The sequence below is a fragment of the Protopterus annectens genome, chromosome 16.part0 (genome assembly GCF_019279795.1).
Source record: "Protopterus annectens isolate FY-2018-M chromosome 16.part0, PAN1.0, whole genome shotgun sequence".
Lineage (NCBI taxonomy): Eukaryota > Metazoa > Chordata > Ceratodontiformes > Protopteridae > Protopterus > Protopterus annectens.
In genome coordinates, this window is record NC_056750.1 from 485,897,421 (window position 1) to 485,918,275 (window position 20,855).

The following is a 20,855-nucleotide window of genomic DNA, read 5'->3' on the forward strand; positions in this document are numbered from 1 at the left end:
ATAGCCCTTAGACCAAAATGAGGTAAAAGCATGTAGCACTGATATCTTTTTTAAACCCAGTTTAATACATAGCCATTGTCATGACTGTTATACCTGCTGATGAGAGGGATTTAATTTAATTCACTGTCACCTAATCATGTGAGACATTTTGGTTTAGGTAATAACAGCTTCTTAACACATTTTAATAGGGTTTATATTATATGAACGAAAGTTCATATAATTGATCTCTCTAATGAGCGAAAATCCCAGAAATCGAGATGCGTGCTGTGGTATCGCAGTACAGTGAAGATTGTAGTATTTGCCATTTCGTCACTGTAGTCTGATCTCAGAGTTGGAATATATATTTAGTGGGGGTGTGGGAGGCACAGCCCCCCACAATATCGTTTTCGATTTCCGGGATTTTCACTCATTAGAGCGATTATATGAACTTTCGTTCATATAATATAGACCCTTTTAATATATATTTTTCTACAGCTGAGGAAAATACTTTTACAGATAAAATGTATTTTATTTATACTGTAATTAATCGAGCTACAATAAGATCTTGGCTTGCAGTATGCAGTGTTACAGTATTACTTTTCAGTTTTTAAATACCTTTACATTTCTGGTATGCCATCTAGTGATTTACAATCATTTTTATATGAGTATCTCTAAAATCAGTTACCATATGCTTATTTAAGTCACTGTACCGCAGACACAATGTAATCAGAATTATAAGAATTATTTATTATTGATATGTTTTCTACATTATGCATCTTAGTAGTAACATGTATGGCTCAGAATAGCTGTTAAACAGGGATTTTTCCATTTGTTCATTACATTTCACACAGGTCAACAAAACACCACCTCCATGATATATTAAATTGCTTTGAAAATTAAATGGCTCAACATCTACACTATGAAAAACTATGTTCGGTAATGCCTCTCTCCTTAGGAGACTAAGTTTTACTTTTTTAGACCTGTTTAAATATGTTCCTTTGCAGTGCTTAGGGTTTCTAATCCCCATTAATTCCCAGTCTTTACTAGAACTGGAAATCCCTTTTTAAACAATCAGTAGATCTAGAAGATGTGAGCAGCAGCACAGACTTCACTCCAGTCCTCTCAGCACAACAATACACACTGACTGCCATTGTATTCCTTTAATGTTATTGCATCCTATATATCAAATACTGATCAACATGGAAACAGCCAAAAGTAGAAGGAACTGTAGTAGCAAAACTATGTAAACTAACTAGTACAGAATAATGAAATATCATGCAAGCATTTCATATGTGCCTGTAAGAAATGATTGACACAAGACAGCAGTGGGAATTGAACAGATTTATTTTCAGTTCTGTTCAGTGGCATCTGCAGCACATTAACATATTAAATTCTACTGACACCTTCAGGTGCTTGTTGGGGAATGATCAGTCACATTTCTAGGCATCTAGTATTGCCTGATTATATTTACATTAATACTTGTAAATCATGTTACATACAAGTTATTAAAACATTTCATTTTGAAGCTTTCATGATGAAACTCAGAAATGCACTGATTCTTGATATCTGTATAATGCAGTAAAAAAAGAAGTTATGTACTCACCATAACGTTCCATCTGAGAAGTTATACTTCATTTTCTGCAACCTGTGGGTATTCGGATCCATATCGGACCCAAGCCAGCAATTTTTTCCAAGCATCTGCTCCAAGCTTCAAGCTCCTCCCCTTACCCATAATCCCTCAGATCAAGTGTGCCACTATCCAAACTATCAGCAACTCAATAACATCACTAACCTAGAACAGGTTCGGGGGAAGGAGGGTGGGACAGTTGCAGAAAATGAAGTATAACTACTCAGATGGAACGTTATGGTGAGTACATAACTTCTTTATCTGAAGTAGTTAAGTTCATTTATCTACAACCTGTGGGACACAGTCCCCAGCTACCAAAACTCCTGGGATGCTCACATGGAAGGATATTCCTGAGCACCGCAGAGCCAAAGGATGCTCTTCCTCTAGAGATCAAATCCAACTTATAATGAGAAATGAATGTATGTGACTTTGCCCAGGTCGCTGCTGCACAGATATCATCCAGTGAAACCCTAGACCAAAAAGCAGCAGATGTTGCCATAGATCTGGTAGTATGAACTTCAACAGGACTAGGCAGGGATTGACCTTTGTCCTTATAGACTTGCAGTATACATTGTGTAATCCATCTAGCTAAGGAGACCTTGGATATGGCTTTGCCCAAAAAGGGTCTAGAAAAGGACACAAATAACTGGTCAGACTTACAAAAGGGTTTAGTTCTATGTAAATAGAAATGAAGCTGTCTATGAACATCTAGCAAATGCAGTTTATATTCACCCTTGTTCTGAAAATTTGGAAAGAAACCAGGCAGGTTAATCATCTGATTAATATTTGATTCAGAGGCAACTTTTGATAAGAAGGAAGGGTTCCTGTCTTTATGAAAGATCAAGTAAGGGGGCACGGCAGACAAAGCTTGAATCTCTGAAACTCTTCTGGAAAAAGTAATGGCCACTAGGAAAGCTGTCTTCCAGGATAAGAATTTCAGATCTACTGATGCTGCAGGTTCAAAGGGGGGAGCATCTAATGCCTGCAGAACTAGGGTAAGGTCTCAAGGAGGGACTGAGTCCTTAACCGGAGGGCATAAAGGAAAGGTGCCTTTTAGAAAAGTTTTACACAGTCTCAAAGAGGCCAGAGCATTCATATTTTCACCGACATGAAAATTAGAGATGGCCACCAGTTGCACTTTTACCATGAAGGAACTAGCCCCTTGTTGGAAAATATTGGCCAAAAACTCCAACACTGCAGGAACCGGGGCTGTAAAGGGATCTAGGTTCCTCTGACAGGCCAAATAGAGAAGCATTTACATTTGCTGTGATAAATCTTCCTAGTGGAAGCTTTGTGGGATGCCACCAGAATAGTCTTTACTGAAGGTAACAGACCGGGAGTCCTAGCAATCAAGGGAACTGGAGCCACCAAGCTGTCAGCTTGAGGTTGTCCAGGTCGGGTGGACAGATGCCCTAGGGATGAGAGATGAGATCCGTGCAAGGATCCAGAATCCGAGGAGGAGGAGGAGTTAGAACATGAGACCAGAGGAAGGGGAACCACAGAATGGAGCAATGAGGATCACTTTGCACCACAGTCAGCAAGCTTTCTGAAGAAACTTTGGAATGAGAGGTAACGGGGGGCAAGCATGCAGTAACACAGGAGGCCAAGCATGGATGAGAGGAGTCCCCTGGTAAGGGGATCTGAGCGAAGAACTCGCTGCACTTCACATTGGAAGGAGATGCAAAGAGATCGCAGCAAGGCTGACCCCACGCAAGGAAGATCACCTCCACTATCAATTGTTTCAGAGACCACTTCTATGGCATTAGAATAGCCTGACTCAGTCTATTCTCTAAAATGTTGGAGTGTTGCAATCAGAAACCGACTGGTGGAGATCGCCCACTCCCACAATCTCATAGTCTCGCGACAGAGAGGGTAACATCTGGTTCCCCCTTGTTTGTTGATGTACCAGACAACAGACATGTTTGTCTGACTGAACTGCAATCATCCCCAGGGGAAGAACAGCGTGAAAGGCTTGCAACGCTACAAGTACTGCCCTTATTTCCAGAACATTTATATGCAATCTGGTCTCAGTCTGGGACCACATGCCTTGGACCGTCCTTCCCAAATAGTGCCCACCCACCATAGCTGGGAGATGTCCATGGTCACTGTGGCTTGGGCTGTGGGTGCTATGAAGGGTCACTCTGCCAAGATTTCCGGTGATTGGAACCACCAGAAAAGGGACATCTTGCAGGCTCTGCTGATTCGAATTGGATAGTCCATGGGGAGGTCTAGCCAAGACAGCTGTACTGCCAGGGTCCACTGAAGCACCCACGTGTGAAGGCACACACAAGGAAGGATTGAGATTGCTATGGCCATGGAGCCTAGGGCTTGAAGAACATTGATCGCCATTGGCAGCCTCAGGCAAAGGATGGCTCATACATGGGCCCATAGGCTTTGGACCCTGTCTCGAGTTAGAAAGACTTTCAGTTGTAGGGTGTCCAGCTGTGCCCCTATAAATTCCAAGGTCTGTGTCGGGTTCAAACGGGACTTGGAGATGTTGATGGTAATCCCTAGGTTGACTGCAAGATGCAGGAAGGAGTCTCTGGCCATGCAAAGAAGACGCTTGGTGGCAGCAGTGAGGAACCAATCGTCTAGGCAAAGAAACACCTGAATTCCCTGAAGCCTCAGGTGAGCCGCTACAACTGCCATAACCTTGGTGAACACCCTGGAGGCTGTGGTGAGACCAATGGGTATGGCTCTGAACTGGAAATTACTGGCTCCCAGCCGGAAGCGAAGGAATCTCCTGGAGCTTCTGCGAATTTTGATATGGTAGTAAGCATTTTGGAGGTCTATCGAGCACATCCAGTCACATTCTCAGAGGTAAGGTAGAATAGACTGCAAGGTGACCATCCGGAATTTCTGCTTGGCTACAGTCAGCTTCAGGGTTGAGAGGTCCAATATGGGACTGAAGTCCCCCGCCTTTTTTGGCAATACAAAGAACCTGGAGTAATGCCTAAGCTGGACTGATCTGGGGGGACCGGTTCGATGGCACGATTGCAAAGCAGCTTTGAAATCTCTTGTGCTGCTGCCTCCCTTTGAGTGGGTGGAACATCTGGGAGGTGATTTGGTTGGATGGGTGGGGCATCAAACGGGATGGAGTAGCCTCTGGATATTATTTGAAGCACCCAACGGTCTGCTGTGATGGACTCCCAAGCCATTAGGTGCAATTATAATCTTCCCCCGACTGTCTCCAGAGTAGGACAGTTGGGCAACCCCTCAGGGCTGCTATGTGGGTCTGTCTGAGAAGGTCTCCCTAGACCCAAAGTTCCTCGGCCCCACTTCTGCCTCTGGGGCGGTGTCTGTCTTGTCCCCCTCTGCCTCTAAGGGACGAGTTGTCCTGAGAGTCCAGGGAAAGCTGAGATTTTCAGAATCACATCTTCTTTTGCCATCTTTGATTCTTGGGAAAGGATCTTTGTGGACTTGAGAAGCGGACTCTGACAGCAAACAAGGTCTTTCCGTCCTTCTCGCTCTGGACCAGGGTGTCACGTACTGTCTTCCCGAACAGGGAATAACCATCAAAGGGAGTATTTGTGAATGACACCTTGAAAGGGTCCACGAATTGACACAGTCTGAGCCAAGCATGTCACCTCATAGCTATGCCGGTCCCAGCTGCCCTAGTCGCTCCTTCCATGGCATGGGAAAGAAGACGCATGGACGTGTAAGATACAGATTTGAGAGTCAAGATTTTCGCAGAGAACAACAGCTTGTCCTCCAGTGACAAAGACTCTGTGGGTGACACAGCGAACTCTGTGACTATGTCTCACTTAAGTCGTATGATGCCTGCCAAATAATTCAGCGCTCGAATAGAAAATATCTCTGAAGAAAAAACTCGCTTCCCAAACCAATCCACCACGCTAAACTCCTTGTCCAGAGGGTGGACCGAAGAACTTTCCTGTGCCAGTTCTCTCTTGGTGGCAGCTGCAACCACCATAGCATCCACTGGGTATCCCTTGTACCAGGCCTGTCTGTCTGAGGGAGGAGAGAGGATCATGACTGGGCATTTAGGTATTGGTTCTATGTTGTCAGGCTCCTTCCATGCTCACATGGTAATAAGATCCACGAAGGGATCCACAGGATGGGACACCCAGGATGTAGATGGGCCCATGCCAAAGGCCTCCAAGAATACTGACTCATCTGTAGAGGGTTTTGGGGCTGACCAACCTCCCCTCTGGCGGAGGATCTTCATGATGTCTCCAAAGGAGACATCTTCAGGAGGTGACCTGGGTTGAACCCTCACCTTCATCTAAGTCAGTATCTTCTGTGAGGGACTCGGGGAGTCCATGCGCCTCCTTTTACACGAGTGCTTATGGGGACCCTCTTCAGTGGGACTCTCTGAAGAGGGCTCGTCAGTCTTGGGGGGGGTTCCACGACGGGATCCACCTGTGGGGTCCTCTAGCACAGGCTGTTCCTGGGACAAGCTGATGGGAGTTGTGACCAAATCCACGGGAGCCTGGGCAGAGTTCAAGGCAATAGGCTGGGGTCTCAATCCTTAGGAGAGAACCCTCTCCACCACATTGAATGCCAATGGAGAGCAGACCTCCTTAGCAACCAACAAGGAGAAAGCTCTCCCCAGCTCCACCATGAGGATCGGGGCAGAGGCCGAGGTAGCCGGGGTTCCAAAGGAACAGCTCAGATCCAACAATGTCAAAGCCAAAGACACCTCTATTCCCTGGGATCAGACTCCCCGCTCTCGGCCCACGAGAGTTGCTCGGATTCAAACAGGTCTGATCCGAGGAACTCAAGGTAATCACCGGCATCGAGGTTGGAGGAACCATCAGTGTCAAACCCCCAGCTCCAAGGATCCTTGGATCCATAAACCCTGAAACAGCAGGTCAGATTGGGGAAGGAGAGATTGGATGGAAGAAGGGCATGGAGGTCCCCTCTCCGGTTGGGGAAGGGCCTGGCAAGACTCCCATTTGGATTTGCGTCCAAATGAACCTCCACATCATCCTGTCCATATCTAGCTATGACAGACTCCGAGTTGAACCCGAGGAGGCAACCAACTCAGATCTGACTGGTCGGTGTGATGACATCAATGAAGGCCTCGGGTCTGAGGGCTCCATCGGCTCTGGGAAGAACCTCAAGGAGTGGAGCCAAGGAGAGGTAGTCCTATTCACTTTTGAAGGTTGGCTAGGGAATTGCTCCCACTCTGGAGACTGCTTGCGGTGCCTATCCTCCTCTTGTCCTTGTCTTTTTTCTCTATTTCATTTCCTTTAGTCCCCACTTCAGTAGGCTTAGTGGGAGGTTGAGTCCCAGCCTGAGGGGGGGGGGGGGTTGATCAGCTACTTGAAGAGCCGAGGTTGAGGTCACCGTGTCCAAGGCAGAAACTGGTAGAAGGCCCTTAGCTACCAGCTTTGCCTTCTTTTCTTTTAGGGCCCTAGGTTTGAACCCTGCACACACACTACAAGGTAAAGAAAGATGGGAAACACCAAGACAAATAACACACAGAGTGTGGCCATCATCCAGTGAAAGCTTGTGGCCACACTCTGTGCATTTTTTAAAAGTTGGTTTTGGCTGTTCAGTCATAATAAAAAATACCCAGTCAGCCAAAACTTAAGCCAAAACCACCACACACACATTAAGTATAGGTTAGGCCTACTACATTACCTGACTAACTTTAACTAACTTTTTTTTTTTTGAACAAAAAAAGATGAACAATGAAGGGGAGGAAAGGGTTAACTAACGATCACACACACTCATTGAAAATACAAGAAAAAAATATCACTTACTGTACCCAACTTGGAGTTAAAGAGACTATGATGCTTATGCATGAAGTGGCAAATGAGATCTGAGGGATTATGAGTAAGGGTAGGAGCTTGGAGCAGATGCTTGGAAAAAGTTGCTGGATCGGATCCGATATGGATCCGAATACCCACAGATTGCAGATAAATGAAGTTAGCTACTTCAGATCAAGATTTTAAATATTGATTTACTATATTTTAAGGTAATAATGTTCACATTTCTCTAAATATCTTTTCAACCAAGTGACAGGCTGAACTAATTAGCCTTTTTAAATCACATTCATCAACTTCAAAAATGTTCAAGAATGACACAGGCCCATATATAGATATAGAAAAGAAAACAGACCGTTATAAACTTGTTCATTACCTTTGATGCATTATATGTAGGATATCTTTTCCAGCAATTATCATTCACTGCAACAATACATTAGTTACTGATATCCTCCTCCGCCTCCTTTTGACCATTATTCTGCATGTATTGTTCACACAAATTCCACTTCTTTCTATTTAATTGGCTCCTTCATAATTAAGAGCTTACAACTTTTCAAATTGTGTCTTATATTTTTAGTCTCTTCCCATATAGTCTTAACTTCTATAATAGAATTCTTTTTAATCCATACATCTAAATACTTCATCATACCATGTCATCATATATATAGGCATTGCCAATCTAGGTCATGTGTGAGTACATAGCTTCATTTCCACCATTCATTTCTTAAAGTTTACTCTTTTTAACAAATACATAGACATGTGCCAGTATCTCATTTTTACTTCTTAGTCCTGCATCTTTATATTAGTCTTTATCGGTGCATGATCTGAAATAATTATTGAATTACTGGATTTAAATTAAATACCCATTGTCCTGCGGAATGTAATTTCTATCCAGTCTAACACATTTATTGTACCTTAGGGAATTATATATAAATTATGTCTGAGCTTCTTCTAGTAGGTTTGCATTTTCCATTCCATATGTTTTCATATATTCTTTTATAGGTTCATAGGTAGGTACTAGGCTATAGGCGCAAGGGCCTATGTAAGCCTAGTCAGCAAGGTTCCATAGCTTACGCCACCCAAGAAAGTTATTTTCCTGTGCCACTGTCCAGCAGAGACACAGAAATGATCCCAGGGGTGTATTTCCTATTTCCCATCCACTCATCAAGATTTTTCTTAAAAAGTGTTAATGAAGAACTTTGCTTGCCATAGATGAGTAGCTTGTTCCAGACTATAGGAAGTCTCTGGGACAGGAATCTATCCCTCCAGCATGTCCTGTTTATTGTGGTGACAAGGTTTAGGTCCCTAGAGCATGTAGCTCAGAGGGATTGGGATTTCTCTAGGTGTAGCATGTCCAACAGCTCTGGGTTTGACATAGCTTTATATGTTAGGCAGAAATCACCTCGGAGTAGGCGATATGCTATGGAGAAAAGCTAGAGTTTTTTGAGGCAGTCAGTGTAGGGCATTTGTTGGAGGCCAGTAATCCTCTTTGTGAGGTACTTCAGTGGCCTTTCCAGCTACTGCAGATGTCTTGTGAGGTACATTCAAAAAGGGGCATTGTACTCTATAATGGGTCTAATGAGTGATGAATAGAAGGGAACAATGACCTCTTTTTTCCTGGATGAGAACCCTTTTATGATGAGGTGTGCCATGTAGAAGGGCTTCCTGACTACTATGTATCCTCTTTTTATAGTTTCCCTTTTATGTCCCACTGTCACTATTACAGATCAGGTTCCTATCTATACCCATTCCTTGCTGGAAGTTAATTATTTCTTTGAAAATTCTCTTAAGCTCCATAAAAGCAGGTTTAGGTGGAATATAAAGGCAGGTCAGCATGGTTCTTCTTTCCCTGCCAAAAACCCTTATTACCATATATCTATTATTATTGTATTTTTTTCTTTTCTCTCACTATTGGAGTCCATCTTGCAATCAGTACCATAACCCTCCCTTTCTTTTGTCCCTGATATGCTGCTGAATATGCCTTCTGAATTCCTTTCTTTGCCATACTCATTTCAATCCAAGTATACATCTTGTAACATTGGTATTTGCTCTATACATTTATTAATATAATTCAGTAGTGTTTCCTTTTTTGTCTACCATTGACATTCTATGATAAAATTGATAAGGTAGTAATTCTGATAAACTATTACTTTCACTTGCATGCACATATTAATAATAATCAGGCTGATCTTCTATGCAATATATGTTTTTTCTCTGTTGGAAACCCATGTCATATTTCCCCAGACTTTTTGCTTCAATAAAAATACTTAAAATGCAGCTATAAATATTTTCAACCCCAACCCTCTTTTAAACTTACAGCAATCACATACAAATAACATACACTTTCCAAAAAAGCAAGTAACTTCTCCATTTAGGAGCAGTTGCCTCAGACACATAGCTATACCCACAGACATTATTTATTCTAAAGTTAGGTTTAGAGCTTGTGTTCTCCCTTGTACATACACAATTTGTCCTTATCCTGTCCCAGATGTGAAGAACTACTCTCATTTAGCTGACTTTTAGTTTTAAAACTGCACTGGCTCTCCTTAAATGAGTAAACTAAAGTATACACTTTTATATTTAATAAGTACAAATGCTGCTAAGTGCTTGCACAGGAATTCACTTCTCTCAGTATCAAAATTACATTTAATTTGAATGAACTGGTTGTTATTTCCCCTTTAAATACTAATCATATGGTTTACTGCACATGTACCTTAAATTGCATTCTTCAGTTGCCTGTAGATTTATTCTATCTCTCTAGCTGCTTCATGGTATGTGGTTTGATTCCCTTAAGCTAAAATTGTTCTGTGTATGTCTCTGCCAAGTTTCTTCACCATTCAGCACTACTGGGCTGCTCTTGAACATTGATGCTTGTGTGTGGTAGGATGTCCTAATTTTTAGCAAATGAGTTACATATTTTTTACATATTTGTCTTTTGAATTCCTGCACTCTTCACACAGATGCTAATTAGTACTTCACTACATGCTATTTGAGTATGATTCCCAGTTCATCCCTTGTAGTTTAATGGGTTGCCAGATGCATTTTAACTAGGTCATGGTCGAGACTCAGATTAGTTAAATGGCTTGTTAATAGGGCATTTGGAGAGCACACCACCAGGGATGATATCAAGCAGTTTCTGTTTTATTTATTCCCCTTAATGTCTGATAAATAAGCTCCAAGTGTATTTGTCTCCCTTTAGTTATTGTTTGGTAAAACAGTAAGCTTAATTACCTGTAGCTGTAGTTTTTATCCTTATAGTTGCTGCTAGTGTATAATACTAAGAAAAACAAAATTACTCTATAGCTGTTTTGTGATTACTGCAGTCCATTACAATTTTTCCAGAGTGTTGCTTTGAAATAAATAAACTCTACTTGTTTTAAAAATAAAAAATCACCAAGGGACTACAGTTCCTTTAACTTCCTACCTACTTTCAACCCAAACCATTTTGTTGATTGTTTTTTTCTGGGCAAAAGCACAATGACTAGCTCTACCCTCTCCATTTGCCATTACTTCACTCAGGTTCTCTCTGGTGCCCTACCCTGCCCCCATTTCCCACCCGTCCCTGCTATGCCAACACATATTCCCAAACAGCCACTCACCCGAAGTAATGCAATCCTATTACTGCTAAGATAAATCCAAATTTATATGATTCCAATTATCGAATTAAACTGTATTGTACTAACTCCCATATATCATGTTCCACTTCCTTAACTACCTGCTACATCTTTTAGTGTAATAAGTTATAACCAGACATAATAGTTTTAAATCCCCCATATATCAATACTCAATTACATCTAACAATTATTTCTACCTACCCATAACATTTTACTTTAACTTAGACATATTTGAAACATTTGTAATAAGCAATATAATAACTTTATACTCATCAATACTGCTATTGCTATTACAGCTCACATAAACTCAACATATAGAACTTAACACACAATCTAAGTACACTACCCCATTCCCAGGCCCCTTACAATTAAAACATACAAATTTAATAATAGCGCCAACTATCTATAATCCCACAAACTTAAACCATGCACCATTTACCTTACTCACACAACAATCTCACCCTAATGTTACACAGAAATATGATAAGTTTACATCAAATTTATAGTTCACATTGCATCGCAGCTCATACTTAGTGGGGACATTCACCCCAACCCTCATCACATCTAGATCTTCACACCCCAACCCATCCCCAACAACTATTACCTCTCCCCAGAAAAAGTATGTGCTTACTACTACTTAATATAAATCTTAGGAACATCATGAACAAAATTCAAGAATTGCATGCCACCCTTGCTCTCCATACTCCAGATATAGCCCTTATAACAGAAACCTGGCTAAAACCAGAGATCTCTAACAAAGCAATACTTCCCCCAGGATACAACATACATAGGCTAGATAGACAACAGAAATGAGGTGAATGTATCGCCTTTCTATACAAAAACAATCTCAATTTAGAAACTCTAGACCTAACAGTCCCAAACTAACACCACCAAAATATTGTTCTCTAAACTAACAATCAATCCAAAGAAACATCTGAATGTAATGGGAGCCTACATCCCACCTGGGATCAATCTGACTCCTCTAGAACATATCCTAAATTGGACAGTCACATCTCTCCCTCAGGAAACAATTATAATGGTTAACTTTAATATGGACTGGCTCTTTGGCAGACTCAAAATCCCTCTGACCACATTAACCTACATGGTTTCTCACAAACAATCCAAACTTGCACTAGAGTAGACAAAACATCAAGCATTCAATCCTAAACCAGATCCTTACAAACAGGCCAAATTCATCCCTACACTCTGTTTCCCAGACAGCCTCAGTGACTATATTCCAACTTACATTCTCTGACACCAAATACATCCACATAAACTTATCGCCTACCACCAAATCTGAGATAAGAAAAAAAAATATCCCCCAATATTTTGTAAGTATTTAAAAAAATGCAACTGGGCACCACTCAAAGATCTCCCTTTAGATACTGCAGTTGAATACTTTAACTCAGCCTTTATCAATATACTAAACATCTTGCCCCCCCCCCAGAACAAAAGAAATAAAAATCCAGTTATGCCCCCTGGCTAACCAAAGAAACAAGATCTCTGTTAAAAACTAGAGATGAGGCCTGGAAGAAATGGCTCAAGCAGAAAACTACAACCAACAAACATATCTAGAACTACAAAATAAAGCTAAAAAACATATCAGACAGGACCAAATAAATTGCTATAGAAGTGTCCAATCAAAAAAATCAAAGAAATCCACAAAGATTCTGGGCTGCCATCAAAAAATCCTATAGCCAGTTCAAACTAGTATTCCCTCCTCAACATTCATCAATACTAAAGACATCATAGCCTCACAATTTAACATATACTTCATTGAATCTATACTAGCCTTCACAAACAATAACTGTTCTTACCTTACCCAGACTCATATAGTACCCACACGAGATCCCACTTACGTCACCATAGTTAAATATCTCAAAATGCTTAAACCCATTACACTTGCTGCCAACTATCTACCTGCCAAATATCTAATATTTGCTGCAGAAGCAATATCCTATCCAGTATCCATATTAATAAATCAATCCATCTCAGAACAAAAAGTCCCTAAAATTTGGAAAGTAACATATATCATCCCAGTACGTAAAGGTGGAAACTCAACAGAATTATCAAATTAACAGCCAATAGCTATACTATCAGCATTATCTGAAATACTTGAGAGGTGCATCCATTAACAAATCTTAAACTATCTAATAACCAACAATCTTCTATCTAACACTTGGCATGGTTTCTATCCTAATCATAATACCACCAATGCCCTTGTTAACTTTACTAACATTACTAACCACCGTCATAATGATGGCAACTTAGTTTCCTACATCTTTCTTGGATCTGTCCAAAGCTTTTGATATGGTCTCCCATTCTAAACTCTTAGCTACAGTCTAGAAACTTAAACTTGGCCATTCTGCACTTACTTGGTTCCAACAATTTCTAACTGGACACCCGCAAGCCTTGGGAGTTTTTGGAACACTAATGCAAGAAATTAACAGAGAGATGCATCACATACAAAGATTAAGCTATTCCCAAGCTCCTTTTTCACATTCTATGGATATAACTCAGTCAGCTACACCTCCTGATGCAATCCCTGCCTATCAGGGACAAACAAAAGCATATATTCCCACCAATCACAGCACTAATGATTCAGTTTCCTTGCCTGTATCTCCTCCCTTGGATTCCAACTCCCAAACAGCTGAAACTCATTTGCATATGACATCTAAAGACTGCACCAATTGGAGTATGCCTCATACATATGTAACAGCAGCATCCTTGAATACCACACAGCCACTATACAGTCTGGAGCCCCTCTTCTTCCTGTTACCCAGAGAACACTAGATTTACAACAGCTTATAGTAGACAACAGCAGCACTGGAGCCTTGGCCCCTGATGACCTTCCTTTTTTATTAGACAAGCCTGCTTCACTACCACCCCAACACCCTCAGAGACACAATACTACCAAGCAAAAGTGGACAGGGAACAGACCCTGCACACAAAGCCAAATGCAGAATGTCTCAAGTACTGTTTTAACTGAAAAGGAACACTGTCAGTCTTAAGCAAAGGGCTTACTTTTATACCATCACAAATTGTGGACATTTTTACCATAGTATCTGAATTTGCATATTTTGTCCCAACTTTAAACTTAGACTCTACCTTTTAATGCTGATTTTGCACACTCTGCTTTTAAAAGACATAGCATGCTTATGCCATATAGCAATGAAATGATGAGAATTTTTGAAAGTGCAGTAGAAGGAGACATGTACAAGTTATTTGCTGAGCCTATGAATGGAAACTTTTACAATCTCACGAAGTTAGAACATATAGCACTTAGAAGCTTAATTAATAATGCTGACATAGTAATAAAACCTGTAGACAGGGGTGGGGGTGTAGTGGTGATGGACACTACTTTTTATATATACGTCATACATGAAATGTTGTCCACTGATAACTATGTTAAGATTACTAAACATGAACAAATAAAACTTGCTAACCATGTTTCTAAGAGTTTAGTTAACCTGTATAATGACAATAAGATAAACAAGGAATTGCTTGACTATTTATTAGTTAAAAATCCTAAGGTACCAATAATCTATGGAGTTCCCAAGATCCACAATCCCACCCATGTGGCTCATCATATCAGTAGAGGCTGAGCAACTAAACCAGCTTCAAACTACCTAGAGGCACAGCTTAGAATTAATTTTGAACACACAGGTACAATTTTGCGAGATGTAACTGATTTTTTTATTTTAAATTTATATGGGTGGGCAGCCTGCAGGAATTTCACCAACTGTCACTTTGCTACTTTAGATGTGGACTCTTTATTCACTGTTATCCCTTCAGATACAGGGATACTAAGTATGAGACAATTTTTAATGGAACAAATGGAATATGAGCAATCATTCATTAATACTTTATGAAGCATCCTGCTTTTAGTTCATGAGAACAATGTTTTCCTGTTCCAACAACAACTCTACAAACAAGCATTGGGAGTTGCTATGGGCAACCCCATAGACAACACATTTGCCAACATTGTAATCTATATGTGGGAAGAGGAGCACATTTCATCAGCTAGCAGTCCATTTCATGAGAATGTAGTCTTTTACAAATGATTTGTGGATGACCTGTTTATCATCTGGGAAGGCAGCAAAACTATTTTTGATTTGTTTTATGATTATATATCACCTGCACCTGTCACCCCTGGGATTCTGGATACTGGCTAAGGTTCTTGACGCCCCTATAGTGCCTTTTTAGGCAAGGTTCAAATGACAAATTCACCACTGTAACAGGAACAGGCAAGCAAAAACTGAGGGTGATGCTACTCAATGCTAGAAATCTAAATCTCAAAATGCACTCACTCGAGGCACTCCTTAAAATGGAGAACATTGATATCTGTGCAGTGACTGAGACCTGGTTCAAGGCTGCAGAAAGCACCCCTGCACTACCAGGTTATAACTCATACAACACCTTTCGGCCAGGTAACCTTGACAGGAACATCAAAGGCGGAGGTGTGTCTATATTCATTAAGGATATTAACACCTCCAGGCTAGTTGCTCAGCATAATGCAGCCGAGGTTATCCAAGTGCAACTAACTCTGGGCAAAATTGCAATCCAAATTGTAGCTTGCTACAGATCACCCACCATGCCCCAAGATTTCCACTCCTCTTTACTTGATGTACTGGAAAATATTAGGGTTCAACCAAACACCCTAATAATGGGCGATTTCAACTACCCCACCATTAACTGGGAAGACTACTCATGTACCAACTCCTTCGCTCAATGCTTTCTGGAATTCATAAACTCCAATGCCCTGGATCAACTTATCCACACCCTCACCAGGGGCAACAATATCCTAGATCTAGTCATTATCAACATGAGTGACCAGTGTTCCACACCTGAAGTCAACGCCTCATTTGTCCGATCCGACCATAAGCTAATTACCCTAGATATCCACATCCTGCTCCCACCCCCCATTAAGGAAATCATGGTAAATCATTTCTCCAAAGCCAACTTCATGCTTCGTAAGACAGAAGTGGTGAACTTCATGACACCCATGCAGATGGACAATACAGTTACAACTACTGAATTTAACACAATTACACTTTATAAGCACTTACATGAGTGCATCGATCGTGCTATCCCAAACAGAACCAAGAGCTATCCTCCAAAAAAAGGAAGCCAATCTGGTGGTGCCCTGCCATAAACAAACTGTACAACAGAAGGAAGAAACTGTTGCAAAAGAGAGTAAAATACCATGAGTGGAGGAGGTCCCTGGTCAGCCTCAGTAAGAAGCTGCGATCCCTGATAAAATCCTCCAAAGCTAGTTACGAAAACAAAATCACCACTGATTTTAAAGACAACCACAAAGCATTCTATAGCTATGTCAAGAATCTCAGTGGCAACACTCAAATCTGCTCTAGTTACAGCACAATAGCACTAAATATGCAGACCCAACTGATATTGCCAACATCCTGGCAGATAGGTTCAGTGCTAACTTTACCTCCCTCTCACCCCCTAAAGAGCCCAGCTCTATACCGGAAGAATGCAAAGTTCCAGTAATCATGGCTGCACAGGTAAAAAGCACACTCTCCAAGGCCAAGAACACAGCATCCATGGGACCAGACAACGTCCCAGACTACATTCTACACGAACTACAGAACGAACCGGCACCCCACGTAAGTACCATGTTTAATCATAGCCTCACCTCAGGCTTTGTGCCTGCTGAATGGCGCACAGCAATGGTTATCCCAATCCACAAGGGGGGAGCCACCATGGACCCTGGAAACTACCGCCCCATTAGCCTGACAAGCCTGGTCTGCAAGGCCATGGAACGTATCATCATGGAACTTATAAACAAAGACATTGGTAATCTCCAAAGTCTGGACCCCACCCAGTTCGGGTTTGTAAAAGGCAGATCATGTCTCCTAAACCTGATAGACTTCTTTGAAGCAGTCACCAAAGCCGTAGACAAGGGTAAGATGGTTCACACAACCTATCTAGATCTTGCCAAGGCTTTTGACACCATCCCCCACTCTGGAATTATAGATAAACTCACTAAACTAGGTATAAATCCTTATGTCACAAGATGGGTTGCCAACTGACTCACTGACAGAATCCACACTGTGAAAGTAGCAGACTCCAAATCCGACTTCAGACCAGTGACAAGTGGAGTACCACAGGGTTCATTCCTGGGTCCTGTCATGTTTGGTATCTACTTCTCTTAAGTACAGGCTAACACAGCAGGTCTTTGGCTAATAAAGTTCACAGATGACTGCAAACTAGGAGCCATAATCGAAACTCCTAACAATGTGGACATCCTACAAAAGAGCCTCACTGAGACAGATGCCTGGTGTCAAAGCCATGGCCTCAAGCTTAATGCCAAAAAGTGCATTGTCATCCCCTTTGGTAAAAACTCTATACCCATGAACTACAACATAGGCAGTAGTGTACTTAACACCAAAAGTGTAATAAGAGACCTTGGGACACAGGTGGACAGTAGTCTCTCCTTTGATAATCACATCGCCACAGTAGTCAGGAAATCCTTCTACACGGCACACCTCATCACAAAAGGTTTCTCATCCAGAAAAAAAGAGGTCATGGTTCCCATCTACTCATCACTCATTAGACCCATTATAGAGTACAACACCCCTTTTTGGTATGTACCTCACAAGACATCTAAAACAACTGGAAAGGCTGCAGAAATACCTCACAAAGAGGATTACTGGCCTCAAACAGATGCCCTATGCAGATCGTCTCAAAAAACTCCAGCTTTACTCCATCGCATATCGCCTACTCAGAGGTGATCTCTGCCTAACATACAAAGCTATGTCAAACCCTGAGCTGTTGGACAAGCTCCACTTAAAGAAATCCCAATCCCTCCGAGCTACACACTCTAGGAACCTAAACCTTGTCACCACAATAAACAAAACTATATTCCTGTCCCAGAGACTTCCCATACTCTGGAATAAACTACCTATCTATATCAAACAAAGCTCCTCATTAGCACTCTTCAAGAAAAATATTGATGATTGGATGGGAAATAGGAAATTCACCCAGTGGATCACCACTGTGGCTCTGCTCGACAGTGGCACAGGAAAATACTTTTCTTGGGTGGCAAAAGCCAGGGAACCTTTTTGGCTGGTGTTGTATAGGCCTCAGGGCCGATAGCCTAGTACCTACCTATGAACCTATAATACATGTGATTTTTTTTAAATTTAAGAAATGTTTTTCCTCCTTGAACACTGATTTTTAGATATTACCATCACTGAAGATGATAATGCTATTCTGAACACCTGTTTATACAAGAAAGCTGTTAAATGTAACAAAACTGTACATAGAAACATATCGCTTCCCAACCCCTGTATTCACATAACAGACACAGGAACTTAAAAAGCATATTATGCTATAGAGAACAACCCAAATTGTGGTTTACATCCAACTTGAAGAAAAAAGGCACTTATAAATGCGTCAATGGTGTATTCTGTAAGTACATTGACACTAGGAAATTTATTACGCATCCTGTAACAGCCACAGATTATGAAATTAGAGCCAATGGTAATTGTAACACCAGGACCTGGGTATATCGAGCAACATGCAGTCACTGCACTTCCTATTATATAGGTAAAACAAACCAGAGGCTTAAAGACCACATATCCAGTCGTCTCTCAGAAATTAACAGAGAAGTAGTTACTAATGTCTTAAGTAAACATAAGCTAGAAAAGGGATCTACCCACAGCTTTAAATTCCTGATTTTAGAAGTTGTATATGAAAACATAAGAAGTAAAAATATTGTTCACAGAACTATGAGAGTGGAACTGAACTGGATTTTGAGGTTTAAGGACCTCTTAAACCTATACTCATAACCAAGCATGAGTCTGTGTAAATACATTTATTGCAGTAATATATTATAAACTTTGTATAAGTTTTTTATACCTATTTTTAATTTAGGTATATACATTTTACAAGCCTCTAAGTTTCATGTACTTGTTATTGTATATTAAGAGAATACAGTTTCTTTAATTTGAACTGTCAATTGATTTGTGCATGTGACCTTTTTACACTATTTAAACCATTCACTGGTTGATGTAAGTTGTTTCATATGCCTGAAGAAGCCTTCTGGGTGAATGTTTTATGCTTGCTTACCTGAAATTTACTCATGGATATTAAAAGCGTACCTGATTTACTTGTGGACATTAAAATGATTTCAAAGTGCATTTGCTCCACCCTGGTTTCCAGTTATTTCTTATTTCTTATAGGTTCATAGGTTGATACTAGGCTATCTGCCCTAGGGCATTTATAAGCCTAGCCAGAGTGTGTTTGGCTTTTGCCACCCTTTTAGATTAGTTGACTGTGCCTCTGTATAGTAGGTCACAGAAGATAGCTCTTTTGAGGTTAGTTTACTGTGCCTCTGTCTAGTAGGGACACAGAAGAGATCCCAGGGGTAAACCTATCATCTCCCATCCACTCGTCAAGACTTCTCTTGAAGAGGGTCATTGAGGGACTCTGCCTAACATGGATTGGAATTTTGTTCCTGAGTGAGGGGAGCCTCTGGGATATAAATCTGTCCCTCCAGCATGTCCTATTTATTTCTGTGCTGAGGTTTAAGTCCCTGGAGTGTGTAGCTCTAAGGGATTTGGATTTCCTGAGGTGGAGCATGTCCATTAATTCTGGGATGGACATGGCTTTATACGTCAGGCACAGATCACCTCTGAGTAGGCGGTAAGCAACTGAGTAGAGCTGGAGTTTCTTTAGCCTAACTGCATAGGGCATCTGTTTGAGTCCCTTGATCCTCTTGGTGAGGTACTTTTGGGGTCTTTCCAGTTGCTGCAGGTGTCGGGTAAGGTACATCCCAAATGGGGCATTGCATTCAATTATGGGCCTGATGAGTGATGAGTAGAGGGGCACAATGACCTCTCTTGATCTAGATGTGAACCCTTTCGTGATAAGGTGGGCTATATAGAAGGTCTTTCTAACCACTTTGGCAATGTGATTGTCAAAGGAGAGATTGCTATCTACTTGGGTCCCCAAATCCCTAATTACTTCTTCTGTACTTAATGGATTACCACCTATGTGGTAATTTGTGGGCAGTTTTTGTTTTTCCCAAAGGGGATGACTATGTACTTTTTTTTTTTTTTTTTTTTTTTTTTTTCAATAATCGTTTATTATTGTTTTGCAAAACCATTATACATTTCACACACTATTTTTTTTACAATATTTTACTTCCATTTTTTTTTTCCTTTTAGTTTTTTTTTTTATTATTTAATTAGACTATGCACTTTTTGGCATTTAGCTTTAGGCCATGGCTCTGGCACCAGTTATCCGTCTCTGTGAGACCCTTTTGGAGGATGCTTGTGTCAGTTGGTGAGTCGATTATGGCACCCAGTTTGCAGTCATCTGTGAACTTGGTCAGCCATAGTCCTCCCATGTTAGCCTGTACCTCAGAGAAATATATACCGAACAAGAGAGGTCCCAGGACTGAGCCTTGTGGGATGCCACTTGTAACTGGCTTAGAGTCTGACATGGCACCTGCAATTCTGACCATGTGGGTTCTATCCCTGAGCCAGTTTGCAACCCATCTTGTGACATAGGGGTTGATATTTAAGCTGGTGTGCTTATTTATGATGCCCAAGTGGGGTATTGTGTCAAAGGCTTTTGCGAGGTCCAGGTAGGCTGTGTGGACTACCTTCCCTTCATCTATGGCCTTGCTGACTGTTTCAAAGAAGTCGACCAGGTTCAAGAGGCAAGATCTGCCCTTAACAAGGCCGAATTGGGTGGGATCCAGTGTTTGGAGGTTCCCAATGTCTTTGTTTATGAGTTTCATGATGATACGCTCCATAGCTTTGCAGACCAGGCTAGTCAGGCTTATAGGGCGATAGTTTCCAGGGTCCGTTATGGCACCACCTTTGTGGAGTGGGACCACTGTTGCTGTATGCCATTCCTTGGGTACATATC